Source organism: Callospermophilus lateralis, chromosome 7 (assembly GCF_048772815.1).
Source record: "Callospermophilus lateralis isolate mCalLat2 chromosome 7, mCalLat2.hap1, whole genome shotgun sequence".
NCBI classification, from domain to species: domain Eukaryota; kingdom Metazoa; phylum Chordata; class Mammalia; order Rodentia; family Sciuridae; genus Callospermophilus; species Callospermophilus lateralis.
Window position 1 is genome coordinate 118,779,476 of NC_135311.1, and position 18,547 is coordinate 118,798,022.

The window sequence follows — 18,547 nt, forward strand, 5'->3', positions numbered from 1 at the left end:
ATACTGGATTGTTGTTGGGTACTGTTGCATAATAAGTTAATAACCATCTGCCAGGTGTTTTCATGTGGTTTGAGATGCAATTTCTCCGAAATGAATCTGAATTTGATACGTAGTGTGATGTGGGCAATTTCTCAGAAGGTAGTTAAGGGGAAAGATTAAAGCCTGCTTGATGAATAAAATAGGAAGCCCAGTCATCTGCCCACTTATTATAGGCTAAGCTGTTCATGGGCTATTTAACACCACTGGTAGTATTTATCAGATGAGGCTAATTGGTAGTTCTGTTTTAAAGGCACAGGAGTTCAGAAGTCTGTTCCAGCTATGAGACTAATACCCGGGTTTTCTTGCTCACAGTTCATGCTCTTCTGCATGGCATCTTTCTCAAATAGCTGGAGGTCAGCTACCCCAAATCAGCTTCTCAATGTTTTGGTTTTGTGATGATCTGGAACCCTGTGGATTTGTCAGGGAAAAAGCAATGTGCTGGTTAATGGGCTTACGGGGTTAAACCAGTGTGCCTTCTGCAGTGTGTTGTAGCTGTAAAATAAAGGTGCCACCCTTCATTACAGGTTTATTAACAGAACATAATGGATTTAAAGCATTTATCTGAGGCTGAGTACATTATTAAAAGTAGTCTAAAGTTCACAGGCAACTGACATTACACCATGTAATGGGAAGATGACTGCTAGTTTTTTTACTTACTTTAGTTGTACACCTTTGTTTTTATGTGGTGCTGAGGATGGAACCCAGGGCTTCGCATGCGCTAGGTGAGCATTCTACCACTGAGCCACAACCCCAGCCCTGACTGCCAGGTTTTTTTTATTGTGTTTCCTTTGTCCTGGTGCTGTGGATTGAATCAAGGGACACTACCACTGTGGTACATCCCCAGCTCTTAAAGTTTGACCCGAGGTCTAAATATGAGAATATCTCAGCCTCCTAAATCACTGGAACGACAGGCATGCATTGCCATGTTCATCTGATTCGTCAGTTTTGATAGAAAAAATTTTCAATTTTAAAAATTCAGGCCATGTAGTCCATAGGGAAACTTTAGTTACAAAATTAATAACCAAAAGGAATGGGGGGGCCTCAGTAAAGGCCATGTGTAGTTAACCTCAAATAATTTGATTCAGCACAAGAATCCATTCCCAGGAGGGCTATTTTAGTTGGCATAATACCTAACTCAGGTGTAGGTGTTTTTTTTTTGTTTTTTTTTTGTACAGAACGGAATTTAAACCAAGGATGTCCTACTACTGAGCTATATCCAACACTTTTGATTGAGTGAAAAAGATTTGAGAATGAAAAAGACTGAAGAAAAAAACGTATTTGTGGGTTGAAAGAACATTAAGGTAATATTTTCCATGCTAATCAACAGCCAAGCATATTTCTTAGAATTCATCTGTGATTCTCATGGAATTTTAAGGGACCCTTAATAGCCTTACTTGAAGATGTCCTGAATTCAAAAACTACAAAACTTAGAAAGAAAATAGGAGAATTTATCACCTGGAGTTCAGCAGAGGATTTTTATGTGATACCAAGGGCATGAACAAAATAGAGAAAAAATGGTTGTTATCAAAATTAAAAAGAACACTATCCAAAGAAAGGGGGCCTGGAGATGTAGCACAGCAGTAGAGGTCTTGCCTAACATGCCTTAGGCCCTGGGTTCAATCCCCAGCATCACAAAATGAAGAGACACCATCTTGCCCTGATCACTTAAAGATCAAAAATGGGAAGGGAGAGAAGATGGCCAAAGGATATGGATTTCAGCAAAAATAAGTTTTAATAAGGAGATTCATTGTATAATAATATTGACTAATAATAGATGTATTCTTGAAAATTGCTTGATTGGTGGTTTTTTTGTTTTTGTTTTTTTTTTTTGTACTGGGTTTGGTCCTGGGGCAGTCTACTGCTGAGCTACATTCCCAGCCCTTTTTAAAAATCTTGTCTCACTAAGTTGCTTAGGGCCTTTCTAAATTGTGGAGGCTAGCCTTGAATTTAAGAGACAGTGGGGTTCAGTGGTGCAAGCCTATAATCACAGAAGTTCAGGAGGCTGAGGCAGGATGATCTCAAATTTGAGGCCAGCCTCCACAACTTAACAGGACCAGGACCTTGTCTCCAAAAGGGTTGAGGATATAGCTTTTTGGTATAGCACCCCTGGGTTCAATCCCCAGCACTGTCAAAAAAAGAAAAATAGGGCTGGGGCTGTAGCCCAGTGGCAGAGCACTTGCCTAACATGAGTGAGGCACTGTAATCCTTAGTATCACATTAAAAATAAACAAAATAGGGGCTGGGATTGTGGCTCAGTGGTAGAGCACTTGCTTTACATGTATGAGGCACTGGGTTTGATTCTCAGCATCATATAAAAATAAGTAAAATGAATTGTATTGTGTCCATCTACAACTAATATATATTAAAAAAAAAAGGCATGCTGTTCACCTAAAATTACAAAAATATTTTTAAAAAAGTATTCTCAACAAGAAGAGTATATGAGGTAATGGCATCTGCTAGTTTAAGGTAGCCATTCCATAACAATACATATATCCAAAAAAAGCATATGATAAATATATGCACTTTTTTGTCAATTACAGTTTTATAATGCAAAAACTCACAAAATGGGAGAAAATATTTGCAAATCATATCTGGTGGGGCAATTCTACCTAGAATATGTGAAAAAGGACTCAACCAGATACATCATCAGGAAAGTTATACAAATGGCTAACAAACACGCGAGTTGATGCTTAGCATCCTTAGGGAAATGCAAAGCAAAAGCACAAGACACCATCTCACACCCGCTAGAAATTTCAGGATCAAAAAGTGAATTTTAAAAATTTTTTTAAAAATGAGAAAAATGAGTCGATTCAAGAGAATTTTGTACCGGGAGCCGCGCGTGCGCAGAGGGAAAGAGGAATCTACACCTTCCCGTCCGGCGTTAGCAACTGCAGAACTGCAGGAGACAATCTTTCTAGACAAGGCAGTTGAGGAGGGAGCGCTTGGGAGGGGGTTGGCCTGGTGTGCACTCCGCACCTCGGGGACGCTATTGCGCGTGGATCGGCAGTTTTGGGAAGGCTTTTGCCCAGAAGAAAAGATGTTTGGTTTTCATAAGCCAAAGATGTACCGAAGTATAGAAGGTTGCTGTATTTGCAGAGCAAAGTCCTCCAGTTCTCGATTCACTGATAGTAAACGTTATGAAAAGGACTTCCAGAGCTGTTTTGGGTTGCATGAGACTCGTTCAGGAGACATCTGTAATGCCTGTGTTCTGCTTGTGAAAAGATGGAAGAAGTTACCAGCAGGTTCAAAAAAAAACTGGAATCATGTGGTAGATGCAAGGGCAGGACCTAGTCTAAAGACTACTTTGAAACCAAAGAAAGTAAAAACTCTATCTGGAAACAGGATAAAAAGCAACCAGATCAGTAAACTGCAGAAGGAATTTAAACGTCACAATTCTGATGCTCATAGTACCACCTCAAGTGCCTCCCCAGCTCAATCTCCTTGTTACAGTAACCAGTCAGATGATGGCTCAGATACAGAAATGGCTTCTGGCTCTAATAGAACACCAGTTTTTTCCTTTTTAGATCTTACTTACTGGAAAAGACAGAAAATTTGTTGTGGGATTATCTATAAAGGCCGTTTTGGAGAAGTCCTCATTGACACACATCTGTTCAAGCCTTGCTGCAGCAATAAGAAGACAGCTGCAGAGAAGCCAGAGGAGCAGGGGCCGAACCTCTGCCCATCTCCACTCAGGAGTGGTGACTGAGTTTTATGTAGAAGGGGAACAAAAATGATTTAAATTTTGAAAAGACCACAAAGCAACAAACTGACCTTACTATTTTTAACTTGATACCTGCTATTCTGCCAAAAGACAATTTTCTAGAATAGTTTTGAATGGGTTATTTTTTCCTCCAGTCCCATAAACTTTGAAGCCAGTGTCTAGCTTACTAAAAGAAAAAAGAAGTGTACATAATATTTAAGATGCTGAGTATTTCATAGGAAAGCTGAATGCTGCTGTAAAGTGCTCTTTAAGTCTTTTTTTTTTTTTTAATAATCCCCTTCTAATGAATTAAATTAGGGGAATTTCAGGGGACACAGATGGGATTTGTTGTATGATAAACCATATGTAGTTTTTAGTCTTTCTATATTGAGAAGCAGTGGTTGGGGCATTTTTTAAAGATGGCTGGCTACACTTGTTTTCCCTCATGTTAGTAGATTTGTCGTAACTCAATAACATGTCTTGCCCCCTAGAGGTAGTTGTTAATAATTTTGATATAATTGAGTCTCTCCAACTTTCTGATGAATCAAACCTGTACTACTGATTATTAAGCAGGACAGACTGAGCTTTTTGGTGCAAATACCTTGACGGAGGAAGTAATTTCTAATTATATAGAGAGAAGCTTGACTGTATGTGTTGCATCCTGTGTCACCTTCCTTCATATTAATATTTGTTAAAGATTTTAATTTATGTGAAACTTTTCAAGCAGAATGAAATCTCCTCTTGGAGAAGAGGTGAGTAGGTGGGATAGATGAGATCTTATATGAATAGTACCAAAGCATTACCACACCGTGGAAAACACACTCTTAAAAATGTTAAACTATGTGCAAGTCTTCAGGATGGCACAAAACAAAGGTTAATGCTTCTTGGGCACGTTGCTTTTCGGGCTTGCCTGAGTGTGTAAATAATTGACTTTATTTGTGTTACATGACTGGTGACTTCATTGAAATCTTCACGATTCAGTTTTAGCTCTGGATTACTTCAGTTGACCTTTGTGAAGGTTCTATCTGCATAGAGTAGGTGTTTGACTTGTTTTAACCTGTTGGGGTTTTTGGTTTTTTTTTTTTTTTTTTCACTATTTAAAAGTAAAATTTACTAAGAAGAAAGGTGGGTTCATACTAAGGGGGTTAGTGTTGGTTTGACTTCTTTTATAGTCAGGCTTTGTGAACATTGAGATAATGCTGAAACTGGAGCTTTTAATTCTAAAATCCTTATTAAAAGCCTCTTATTGAACCCAAACCAAAGTATTCTTATTGCTTCTTTTCTAAAAATTCAGGAAAAAAATAGCACCAGTTCAAACTTTCCATACATGAGGGAGGAATATTTGCCTGCCTTGTAATAACATGACTCAGTGCTTATTTTTAAAACTGGATTATAAAAATTGGATAGCATCACAGTAAGGAGTGAGCCACTTTTTATGGGTACCTATAGTTTTATAGTTCTTAATCTAAACTTATATTTCTTCCTTTTGAGAAAATACCTACATGCTACAAGCCACCATATGCACAGACTACACAGTGATTTGGGTCAGCTCTCCCATAGCCTTTGAGGTGTATTACAAGAGTCCAGCCATTATCATTCTCCTGAGTTATTTTGAAATGGTTTTTTTTTTTTTGTACATTTTGGCTGCAGTATTGGTGGTAGAATATACTGTAATATGGATCATCTCTACTTCTGTATTTATTTATTTATTACTAGACCTCAACCACAGTCTTCTTTTTCCCCTTCCACCTTTCTTTGCCTGTAGGATGTACTGTATGTAGTCATGCACTTTGTATTAATATATTAGAAATCTACAGATCTGTTTTGTACTTTTTATACTGTTGGATACTTATAATCAAAACTTTTACTAGGTTATTGAATAAATTTAGTCTTATTAGAAAATTAAAAAAAAATGAGAAAAATGAAATAAATGTTGGCAAAGACATGGAGCTTGGCCCCTCTTATAGTGCTGATGGGAATGTAAAATGGTGCAGCCACTCTAGAAATCAGTCTAGCAGTTCTGGAAATAATTAAACCGTGAGTCACCAGATGACCCAGTGGTTCCATACCCAAGAGAAATGAAAATATACTCAGCACAGTAGCCCACATCTGTCATTTCAGCAACTTGGGATGCTGAGGCAGGAGGATCAGAAGTTCAAGGCTGGATGGGGCAATTTAGCAAGATGTCTCAAAATACAAAAATTAAAGGATGGGGGTGGGGGTTGTAGCTCAGTGGTACAAAGCCACTGGGTTCAATCCACATTACCAAAATAAAAAATTTAAGAAAATTTGTATATATGTATACAACATTATTCATAATAGCCAAAAGACTGAAACAATCCCAAATGTCCATCAACTAATCAATGAATTAACAAAATATGATATATACATAGAATTGGATAGTCAATGCCTGTGATCCTAGCTACCTGTGGGAAAGGCGGGAGGACCATTTGAGCCCATGACTTCCAACACAACACAATGAGACCTTTTTTTTTTTTTTTTCTCCCTGAACTGGGGATTGAACCCAGGGGTACTCTACCATTGAGCTTCATCCCCAGTTCTTTTTATTTTTTGGTTTAAGACAGGACTTCACTAAATTGCTGAGGCTAGCCCTGAACTTGCTATCTTCCTGCCTCAGTCTCCTAAGTCTCTGAGATTACTGGTGCGCTTACTGCTCCCAGCTGCCTTGTTCTTGGTATCTGCTTGAAGAAGAGTCATTGAGAGCACCTGGATTATTAAAATTGCCTCCTAACTGGGTATATTCCATGGTCCACTCTGGGGGTTTTTAGCATATCTCTCTGCTGCTTTGGTTAGCCATTGCTTCATAAAAAATGCCCCTGAACTCAGTGGATTTGGACACCTAATTATAATTTTGAGTGTTGGGCTGGGCTTGGATTTGCTAGGGCTGGAATCTTCCAAAGACTATTGATTAGGCTGGACGTGTATGGAAAGTATCATATCATTCATATGTTCAGTGACTCTGATGAGGTGATTAGAACATTTATTTCTTTGTTCTTACAAAGTGATAAGATGTATTCTCAATTCCTAAAAGGAAAAGGGACCAGTAATCGTTTTTGAGGACGGTGAGGAAGGAGGACTTTGGAGAATGTTCCACTCTGAGCTTGTGCTATGGAGATGGAGATGTCACCTAAATGGCAGATTTTTATGTATTGATTTTGAAATGGGGCCTTGTTATTTGCCCAGGCTGGTCTTGATTTATTGGGCTCCTGTGATCCCTCCTGACTCAGCCTCCTGAGTAGCTGAGACTACATGTGTGCATCACTGTCCCCTAAACAACAGATTCTGCAGTCGTAGTTGCAATGGATTGGAAAGCCAACTTGCATCAGGAAGAAAAGGGGAAAAAGGAAAGTCAGCCTGTGTCAGGAAAGGGCTTTGGGAACAGATGAGGTGGCACATGTAAAATCCCAGTTTCTGAGAAGGCTGAGGCTGGCGGGATGAGCGTTTAAGGCCAGCCCTTGCAATTTATGAAGACTGTTTTAAAAAATAAAGGAAGCCGGGCGTGATGGCACACACCTGTAATCCCAGGGGCTGGGAGACTGAGATAGGAGAATTTTGAGTTCAAAGCCAGGCTCAGCAATTTAGGAGGCACTAAGCAACTCAGTGAGAACCTGTTTCTAAATAAAATACAAAATAGGGCTGGGGATGTGGCTCAGTGGCTGAGTGCCCCTGAGTTCAATCTCCAGTACCAAAATAATAACGATAATAATAATAATAATAATAATAATAATAATAATAATAATAATAATAGAAGCTTTGGGCTGAGCAATAGAAAAATAGCTATGTGCATCTGTAATCCCAGCAACTTGGGAGGCTGATGCAGGAGCATTAAAAGTTAGAGGCCAGCCTCTGCAATTTAGAGAGACCCTGTTTCAAAATAAAAATGGCTGGGCATGTAGCTCTGTGGTAAAACATCCATGGGTTCCATCCCCAGCGCTGCAAAAACAAACAAAACTGCAACAATAAAGAAAACCTGTGTGACTTTTCCCTTGGTAGTAATGGATTTATTGTTACTTTTTTTTTCTCTGAGTACTGGGGATCAAATCCAGGGTCTTGTGAATGGGAGGCAAATACTGTGCCACTGTGCTACACCCCTGCTCAGTTCAAGAGTAATTCTTGTATCTGAGAATTTGTCAATATTATACTTGATATCTTACAGAGACTGGCTCTCCCTTTATTTAATAGTTTGGAACCAAGGATTTCTTTTCATGGAATATTAATACAAAAGAAATATTTTTGGATGGTGTATTTAACAAAATCAATCAATGGTAGTACCACAAGGACTGGGGACAAATTTAGGAATGAACCCGAGAATGCACACTCACACTGTTCATTCTGGTATTTTTTTTTTCTAATTTTATTTGTTCTTTTTAGTTATACATGACAGTGGAGTGCATTTTGACACAGGAAAAGAGCAGCCTTCAAAACACAGTTTCTACTGAAAACCATATCACTTTTTTACCATCATGAAGTCATAAGATCATGAAGATAAATAAAGGGACCAGCTATACACAATTTTTTTGTTGTTTATTAAAAAAAAAAAAAAAAAGGAGAGCTAGCATTGTAGCTCAGTGGTGGAGCCTGTGCTTAGCATGTCTGAGGCCCTGGGTTCACTCCTCAGCACAAGAGAAACAGAGACAGACAGAACAAAGGTGGGGAGACTGGGAGAAGGGCTATTGCCAAAGCCCAGTGGAGTATCCTGCATCAGTGGATTAAGACTACACGGGGCCCTCGAGCGGATAGAATTAAAGACATTTAAGAAGCATAATCCACAACACAGAAGAGCAACTGACTGAGAGAAAGGGCAGATGGCAAAATGTGCCTACCACAAAGGAAAGTATAAGAAACAACCCGAAAGACTGGAAAACGCTGCACCACACGACACAGATTACCAAAGAGGTCTCACTTTATTACAAATGGCTGTGTGTTTATATAGGTCTGAGAGAGGTAGCAGGGGCTGAGGTAGATAACAGGTCACCCGTTTATTGGCAAGCTCTTCCATATGGTGATTGAACCTGTGGACGCTTAACCACTGAGCCACCTCCCCGACCCTTTTTATTTTTTATTTTGAGTTGCTAAGACTGGGCTCAAACTTGTGATCTTCCTGTTTCAGCCTCCTGAGTCACTGGGATTTCAGCGTGCACCACCGAGCCTGGTTTAACCAATTGTTTTCTGTTGGACTTATTTTTTGAGCTCTGTTTCCCACAGACCTTTGGGTCACAGATTGCATGAATAACTGGACTTTGTTTCCCCCCATGGGATGGGTGTAGAATAAACTTCAAGTAGCCTTATAATGAAAGAACCCCCTACTTCACTGAGGAGATGAAGCCTGAGGGAATGTGGATTGATTATTCAGTTTTGAAACTGGGAGATGGCAGAGCTGACACGCAGATTCAGGATTTCTTTATTTTTGAGACAGGGTCTTTCGATGTTGCCCAGGGTGGCCTCGAATCCCTAGGCTCAAGTGATTCTCCTGTCTCAGCCTCAGAGTAACTGGGACTATAAGCACTTGGCTAGATTCAATTTTTTAATTCCAAATTTAGTATCCTATCCACTATGCCTAATGTACTAATGACATCTTACACTTTAAAAGGACATTTATTTAAGAACTGGTGATTGAACCTGTCGGCGCTTAACTGTTGGGGCTGGGGTTTTGGCTCAGTGGCAGAGCACTTGTCTAGCATGTGTGAGGCACTGGGTATATATTATATAAATAAATAAAATAAAGGTCCATTGAACTAAAAAAAAAAAACTTTTAAAAAAGGACATTTAATATGGCCTATGCATCCAGGGTAAAATACTATTTCTGCCTTTAGACATGGCATTTAATATTAGGGTGTTCTTACTGTTAGGTGCAGGACAGGCTGAGTGAGCTGTCTGCAGGGCATGCCAAACAAAGTTAGCTGCAGGATGACCTGGCCTCTCAAACCCTCTGTCTGGTTCTTTATCAACTATTTGCTTCAAGCCCAAACACCCAAGCCCCCGCTCAAGGCTGAACACTCAACCCCCTGCTCAAGGCCGAACACGTAACCCCCCTTGTGCCAACAAGGCAGCTTGCAGACCCAGATACCTCATTAGATTTGGGCTATAAAAACTCCCTCCTGCCTTCTCTCTCTCTCTTGCTTTCTCTCTCTCTCTCTTTCTCTTTCTCCTTCTTTCTCTCTTTTCTTCTGTGTTGCACTGCTGCAATAAAGATCTCTTGGTTGCTCCGAGTATTGTGGTCACTTTTCTCTCACTTACAGTTGTGAGACAAAAGCAAATATGTCTTCAATAGGACATGCCAAAGATTGAGAATAACTTGATCTTATATTTTGTTGCCTTCAAGAAATATCCTTTTATTCTTTCTTTCTTTATTTTTGTACCAGAGATTAAATCCAGGGGCACTTAACCACTGAGCCAGATCCCAGCCCTTTTTTGTTGTTTTATTTAGAGACAGGGTCTTACTAAGTTGCTTAGGCCTCCCTAAGTTGCTGAAGCGGGTCTCCAATTTGCCATCCTCCTGCCTCTGTTTCCTGAGTTGCTGGGATTATAGGCATGAGCCACCACACCCGGCAAGAAACAGGCTTTCTTTAAGCCATACTCAGAGTGGTCTTTCACCCCATCTGGTGAATGCACATTTTCTACATATGTTTTCTGGCAGCTTTGTATTTCTCTTGATTTAATAATTTTCCTTTCCCACAAGGTTCATTCTGACTTTGATTTAAAAAAAATAAATCCAACTTGTGTTTACATTCTCAGTTGAAACACCAAGACATTGAGATATGTGGATTTATTTCTTCTTTCAGTAACAGATACATCTCTGTTCTTTTCTCTGCCTATATTCTATGCTATGTAGTCTTATGACATTTATTAGTAAATATTACAAAATAATGATATTTAAGGGCTAGAGAGGCCCTTTAGGGGTAAAGGCCTTGCCTAGCATGTACAAGGTCCTGGGTTCTATCCGCAGTACCGTGGGGGAAAAAATTACATGGCGACCACTCAGGGTAATAATGTAAGAATTGTTACATTGAAATCAAATAGTTGAAAGAACTTTGTAAATGTATATTCTATATGTTACAAACTTATTTCACTTATAGTATTGTATTTAATCCTTATACAATAACCCTGGGTGGTCGCTCTGATAAAATTTATTGTACAGAGATGGGTGTGGTGGCACATACCTATAATCCCAGAAATTTAGGAAGCCGAGGCAGGAGGATTGCAAGCAGAAGGTCTACTTGGGCAACTCAGCAAGACCCTGTCTCAAAATAAAAAATAAAAAGGTCGGGGGTGTAGTTCAGTGGTAAAGTACCCCTGGGTTCAATCCCCAGTACTGGGGGAAAATGGAGATCTGTGTGAGGAGATTAATGGGGGGCATGCCCAGGAATAACACCTGTAAGAGTAAGCACAACTGAACAGAGGGGGACACTGGACTGTGATATGATTACAACAGACATCTCTTGTTCGGGTAGAGCTCTAGAGTTGGGATGGCCCTTTGGAGTGGTTCTGAATACAGATAAAGGAATGAGTTTTCTTATTTTCCACATCAATAAGTCCCTGGACATGGGCTGTCTAGGTGGGGAGCGGGAAGGGCCGGCATGAAGGGCAGAGGCAGCCACCTTCAGCTGAGGACATTCCCAGGGAGGACTGTGGTTGTGGGCCTTCGGGACAAGTGGGGAAGAGCGTCTTAGTTCTGAAGGGGGGATCTGGAGGCACACCAGACTCAAAGCAGATCTGTCAACATGCAGCTCAGGTGAGGTGACAGGCTTGAAATACATACTTGGGACTCAGTGTATGGGTAATATTGAAATTGCTCAGGGCGTAGACCTACAGTAAAAAGAGAAGAAATCTGAGAACAGAGCTCTCAGCACACTAGGATTTCAGGGCGAATGTAAGAAGACTTCACAAAAGAGATTGAGAAACAGGATGCAAGATTATGCTAAGTGAAGCTAGCCAATCCCTTAAAAACAAATGCCAAATGTCTTCTTTGATATAAGGAGAGTAACTAAGATCAGAGTAGGGACGAAGAGCAGGAGAAGAAGATTAACATTAAACAGGGAGGAGAGGTGGGAGGGAAAGGGAGAGAGAAGGGAAATTGCATGGAAATGGAAGGAGACCCTCAGGGGTATACAAAATTACATACAAGAGGAAGTGAGGGGAAAGGGGGAAAAAATACAAGGGGGAGAAATGAATTACAGTAGAGGGGGTAGAGAGAGAAGAGGGGAGGGGAGGGGGGGAGGGGGGATAGTAGAGGATAGGAAAGGCAGCAGAATACAACAGACACTAGTATGATAATATGTAAATCAATGGATGTGTAACCGATGTGATTCTGCAATCTGTATACGGGGTAAAAATGGGAGTTCATATCCCACTTGAATCAAAGTGTAAAATATGATATATCAAGAACTATGTAATGTTTTGAACAACCAACAATAAAAATAAAAAAAAAAAGAAAAAGAAAAAAGAAACAGGATGCAGAAAACAGAGACTTCAGGATGGGGGAGGAGATCATCTATAGAACAACAATTTGGAGACTGAGAAGAGTATTGCGACCCGGAATGCAAATCGCTGGCTGAAACTTGGGTCGGACAACTTGCTCTTCCTGGTACCAGAGGGTGGAACAGGGCTTCTGGTCCCACCATGCTGATGATCCTGCTTTTTGCTGTGCTTGTATGCGTAAGATCGTCTTTTGCTCTCACCCAGAGTTTGATTTTTAGCACATGTGGAATTGTGTTAAGCTGACCAGTTTGCATGCTTAGTTGTCTTCCTCAGAGTCTTATTGCTCTTTTCCATTCTCTATGAGATTAGAGTTATTCTGTGACAATATTTAAAGTTCACTGTGCCAAGTGTGGTGATGCACGCCTGTGATCCCAGAGATTCAGGAGGCTGAGGCAGGAGGATTACAAATTTGAGGCCAGCCTTAGCAATTTAGTAAGACCCTGTCTCAAAATAAGAAATAAAAAGGGCTGGGGATGTGGTTTAGTGGTACAGCACCCCTTGATTCAATCACTGGAACCAAAAAAAAAAAAAAAAAGTTCATTGCTTATAGACAGCAGACAGTTGAGTCTTGCTTTTGTATCAAGTCTGGCAATCTCGATTTCTCAACTGCAGTGTTGAGTAATTAACACGATTAGATTTAAGTCTTTTCTTCTGTGCCTGGCTCCTTTCCTCTTTCCCCCCATCTTTTGTTGTTGTGGTGGTGGTGCTGCTGGGGATTGAACCCAGGGCCTTGTGCATGCGAGGCAAGCACTCTACCAGCTGAGCTAGACCCCAGCCCTCCCCATGCCTTTTGGATTAACCAAATATGTTTAGTATTCAATTTTATCCTATCAACTTATGTGTTATTCCTCTCAGTTTATTTTAGTGGTGTCTCTAGAGCTACAGTTTACCTTCAAATACATACCACTTCACATATGAAGTAAGAACCTTAAAACTGCATATCTACAATTTCCCCTTTCCCGTGTTTTATGTTATTATTGCCATACTTTACTTGTGTTCTAACTGCCCCCTCTAAGTTATTTTGGCTTACACAAGTATCTTTAACACAAATATATATGTGAATATATACATACTCTTTATTCATTTGCATGGATCTGAATTTTCATCTGATATCATTTTGTTTTGGCCTGAAGAACTTTAACATTTCTTGTACTACAGGTCTGTTGGTAACGAGTTCTCTTAACTTCTGTTTGTATGAAAATATTTTAATTTTGCCTTTATTCTGAAAGATATGTTAACTGGATATTATAAACACCCCCTCTCCAACATATAGATATCTATATGAATATATTTCTTCATTAACCAGTTTTTTTATTTGATACCGGGGATTGAACTAAGGGTCACTCAACATTGAGCCACATCCCCAGCCCTATTTTGTATTTTTATTTAGAGACACGGTCTCACTGAGTTGCTTAGTGCCTTGCTTTGCTGAGGCTGATTTTGAACTTGAGATCCTCCTGCCTTAGCCTCCCAAGAGGCTGGGATTATAGGCATGCGCCACCAAACCCGGCTCATTAGTGAGTTTTCTTTCAGCACTTTAAAGATACACCATTGTGTCCTGGCTTATGTTATTTCTGGTGAGAAATTACTTACCGTCTTTATTTGGGGTTTCCTATTACAATCTGTCTTTTCCCTCTAAGTGCTTTTAAGCCTTTTCCTTTGCCTCTGGCTTTCAGCATTGTTGAGTCGGATGAGGCTTTACTGTGCATTATTCTGCTTTGGTTTTTTTGAATTTCTTGAATGTGTGGATTTAGAGTGTCATCAGCACTTTTTCTGCCTCTTCCTTTTCTTGGACTCCCAGTGCATGTAAGGCAGATTTCCTCACGTTGCCCCACAGGTCACGGAGGCTCCATTTATTTCTCTCATTCATTTGGTCTTCCTTAGGGCTTCAGTGAACTTGCGGACATGGTGGTACAATCTGCTGTGCTTCGTGTTCATCTATCTTTCCTTCTACGGTGTCGAATCTCCTGTATGCCCAACAAGTGAAAGCTCCATTTCAGATAGTCTATTTTTAAATCTGTAGAGGTTCCATTAATTGTAATATTTTCTTCTTATGTTCTCCTGTTTATACATGTACACAGTTGGAAGTAGCTGTTTTTAGCACTGAGCATTATCATCTGCTAATTCTATGATCTATCATACAGCTCTCCAGCCCTGTTAGCTGGTTTTTCCCTCCTGACATAGATCACATTTTTCTCTTCCTTTACACATCTAGTAACTTTTTGTGTGTGTGGTGCTGGGTTTCAAACACCAGCTGCCTGCGAGGCAAGCGCTCTATCACTGAGCCCCAACCCATCATATTCTAATATATTATATAACTTACTTATTCTGCTTATTGTCAGTCTCCGTCACCAGAAGGGAAGCTTCATGAAGCTGTAGGGATTATTTTGTCTGATTTACTGCTGTTTCCCCACCACCTAGAATAGTGTCTTGCTCAGTCATCATAATAGGAACACTTATGTAGTGCCTGCCATGTGTGGGCGAGCCATATTTTAAGTGCTTTGTATTTGTAAACATTTATTGAATTATTGAGTTAATGTATACTTTTTAAATGGGTCTCAGAAAACTATTGATTTGTAGGTTTTTGCTTTTGAGGTTTTTGTGAATAGGGTTACCTATTAGTCATCAAGCAGGACTGACAAATGAAAATTTGTTTGGCAGATCAACCCCAGGTTGTAACAGCGGCTATTCATGTCACTGTGTTGAGAAGGACTGAAGTCCGGCCGTGATACCATAACTGATACCTGCTGTCCCAGAGAACGGAGGCATGGAGGTCTTGCTTCTGCAGGGTTGCTGACCGTATGGAGGGTTAACTTATCACATTGGTTTAAATGGCTAGTGTGCGTGCATGTGTGTGTGTGTGTGTGTGTACATGTGCATACAATGCAATATATTTTCTTTTTTAACTTTTAGGTAATTTGATGATGTACAAAAGTCAAACATTGGGCATAATACTTAATATAATATTGAATTTCAACATTGAAAAAGATCTGTGAAAGAAAGAACTTATAAGTAATGATCACATTGTAACTAATGCTGTTTTCCCTCCTTCTGGTATGAAGAAAAAATTTTTAATCATCAATTATTGCTATGGAGGTTTTTGGTTCATACTGTGAAACTACCAGGGCTAATGCGCACATTAGAGAATTGTGCTCTTCAACTGATTGCTAAGCAAATTTCATCTAGCAGTTCACCACCTTCTACCAAGAAAACTCAGACTTCTAAGTCTGCAACCTACTCTTTTCTGTGTATGTACTTCTTAGAACATGGGGTTTAATTTTCTACATTTCCATGTTTCTGAAGAAGTGTCACTTTAGAACAAACATGTTACTTCTGCTTTTAAACTTATTAGACTTCCTTTTCATGGAGGGTTTTATAGATTCTAAAGTACCAGGGAGCTTCATTTTTCTTCTAGGCTAAATAATGTGATTAGATGTTTGAAGCAGCATATGAAACTAATTATTTTACCTTTTTTCAGCTGAAATTCTCTATAAAAGGAGTCGTGTAGAATGGTTCTATTATAGTTCATTCCTGTTGGCAACTACTATTTAAATTTATCATTCATTACTTAACAAAAGCCAGGAAATTCTTGAGGACTCAGGAGAAATAAAGTTACTCTTCTAATATTATGTGGGAAGTTTTTTCTTTTGAAGAAAAAAACTTAAAGTTAGCATCTGCACGAAAACTAGACATTCAGACCAAAGCGGTGTCACCTTCCTCCACCCTTTCAGTGACCCATTCATGGTAAGCCAGAAATGCTGGCGTGTAACAAAAAGAATGGAAGTCACAGACACATCTCCCGTCCTTCCAACATCCCCGGAAGTTATCACCTTAGGCTGACCTCCCCTTGATGAGGACCCTTGGATGTGGAGAGGGGCCAGGTCTTCCCTAGAGGCACACACTGAATCTGTAAAGGGGATCCTGAAACTTCTTCTCCACCCTGAGATATTTGAAGATCTGATAGTTATTTAGCATCCTACGATAGACCATAGAAATTCTAAGCGTACAGTATGTAATCAGGGGTCAGTACTGAGGAGGAAGAGTTTTTTGGTTTTTAATTTTTTTTTTTAGTTGTAGATGGACACAATACCTTTATTTTATTGTTTATTTATATATGGTGCTGAGGATCGAACTCAGTGCCTCACATGTGCAAGGCAAGTGCTCTGCCACTGAGCCACAATCTAGCCCTAGATTTTCAATTTTTTGAAAAATATTTTTTTAGTTGTAGACGGACACAATACCTTTATTTTTATGTGGTGCTAAGGATTGAACCCAGGGGCTCACACATGTGAGGCAAGTGCTCTACTACTGAGCCACAGCCCCAGTCTGGAGGAAGAGTTTTTAAATGTTTTTGATTTACTTTTTTTTTTTGTGTGTGTGTGGTGCTGGGGCTGGAGCCCAGGGCCTTGCATGTGGTATACAAGGACCCTGCCACTGAGGTACAGTGGCTTAACACAAGAATCCGAGTTTCTTATTTTATCCATAGATAAACCGTCTCAAGGTCTTAACCAACTTAGTAGGCCTTTTATGTGTTAAAGATGGCATCAAAATGGAGTATTTTAGTATAACTAGAAATGAAAGTACCTTTCTCTATATATCTTAGAAAATTAAATATTTCTAAACACATTGATAGTGGTAGATATTGTAAGGCCACCCATGGATTTGAAATGTCTCCCAAGGTATGGAAAGTCTGGAAAAGTAAGATGTGAGACCAAATAATGCAAATCACAAAGAACATTAAACCACTAAGTGGCAAACACTAGCGGCTGTCATTTCTTTGTAAATCATTACCAAGTGACAAACACTGTACTGAGCACTTGCCATGCACCATCTGACTTCATCTTTGCCATGCCTCTGTGATGACAGAACTGATATTAATCCCCCCTTTTTTAAGGGGTGAGGAAACACCAGTTTTAGGACAACTGAAGTTTTTCAGGCTCAACCAGAAAAGTGAAGGGAGTTGGGCACAGTGACGCAGGCTTTTAATCCCAGCAACTCAGGAGGCTAAGGCAGGAGGATCACAAGTTTGAGGTCAACATCAAACAAATAAACAAACAAACAAACAAATAAATAAATAAATAGATAAAAAGGTCTAAGGATGTAGCTGTGATAAAGCACCCCTGAGATCAATACCCAGGACTGGGGAAGCGGGCAGAGAAGTGAGACTTGGATATGAAGCAGATGTTCTCTCATTACTTGTCAGTTATCCTTAAAATAAATACCTTGAGTCTAGACAGTTCCTAGTGTTGGTAGGTCACTAATTCAGCTAACATAGAACAACTTTTCTGAGGCATAATTGATGCATCTATTTGGCTAGGAGTATAGCTGAGAGGTAGAGCATGTGCTTAACAGATGCAAGGTCTTGAGTTGGATCCTAGAACCAGTAAATAAATAATAAAGAAGATGCATATATTTAAATGTATAACTTGATCGATTTGATCGCAGGCATCACTGACTAAATCAACCACATCAAGTCGATGGACATATTAAGCTCTTAAGTTCCCTTTGCTCCTTTGGAACCCATCTTTTTTTCCATCCAGGAAACCAGTGAGATGTTTTATGTCACTTTTACATTAGTTTGCATTTTCTAGAATCTGATATAAATGAAATGACTTACTGTTACTTTTTTCAGTTCTTTCCTTCCTTTCTTTTGGTAGTAGGGATTTAACCCAGGGGTTCTTGACTACTGAGCCATATCCCCAGGCCTTTTTATTTTTCATTTTGAGCAGAGTCTCACTAAGCTGTTTAGGTCTTTGTTTAATTGCTAAGGCTAAGGCTGGCCTTGAACTTGGGATCCTCCTGCCTCACCTCCAAAGGCACTGGGATTACAGGCATGAATCATGTGTGCCCAGTGCCTGTTCAGCTTCTTTCAATGAACAGAATTATTTGACATTTATCTAGACAGTTGTGTGCATCAACAGTTCCTTTTGATTGCCGAATACTATTCCACTGCATGATTACAGATGTTCTTTGACTTACTCTGGGGTTTAATCCTGATGAACTCCTGGTGAGTTGATAATCTCAAAATGCAAAATGCATTTAATACATCTAACCTGCTCAACACCATCTGCTCGATCTTCTAACCTACCTTTAATATGCTGAGAGCATTTACCTTAGTCTATGGTTAGGTAAAATCGTCAAGTACAATGCCTATTTCATAATAGAGTGTTGAAAATCTGATGTAATTTATCCAATATTCTACTGAAAATAAAAAACAGAACAATTATGTGGGTGTAGTTTTGCATCCTCATAAAATTTAAAAATCCTTTGGGGCTATTACAATGAAGCTGTTATGAATTTGTGTAAAAG

General features: G+C 39.6%; 1 non-coding gene and 1 pseudogene across 1 annotated transcript; one reads left to right on the plus strand and one right to left on the minus strand.

Annotated features, from left to right (window-relative positions):
• Window positions 1-2,997: 2,997 nt before the first annotated feature.
• On the plus strand, window positions 2,998-3,741 carry LOC143642011 (SIN3-HDAC complex-associated factor pseudogene; annotated as a pseudogene).
• A 9,198-nt stretch (window positions 3,742-12,939) lies between these two features.
• Trnaa-cgc (transfer RNA alanine (anticodon CGC)) lies at window positions 12,940-13,009 on the minus strand. The gene has a single exon. It is a non-coding gene; the product is annotated as a tRNA-Ala (tRNA).
• Between the last annotated feature and the right edge of the window lie 5,538 nt (window positions 13,010-18,547).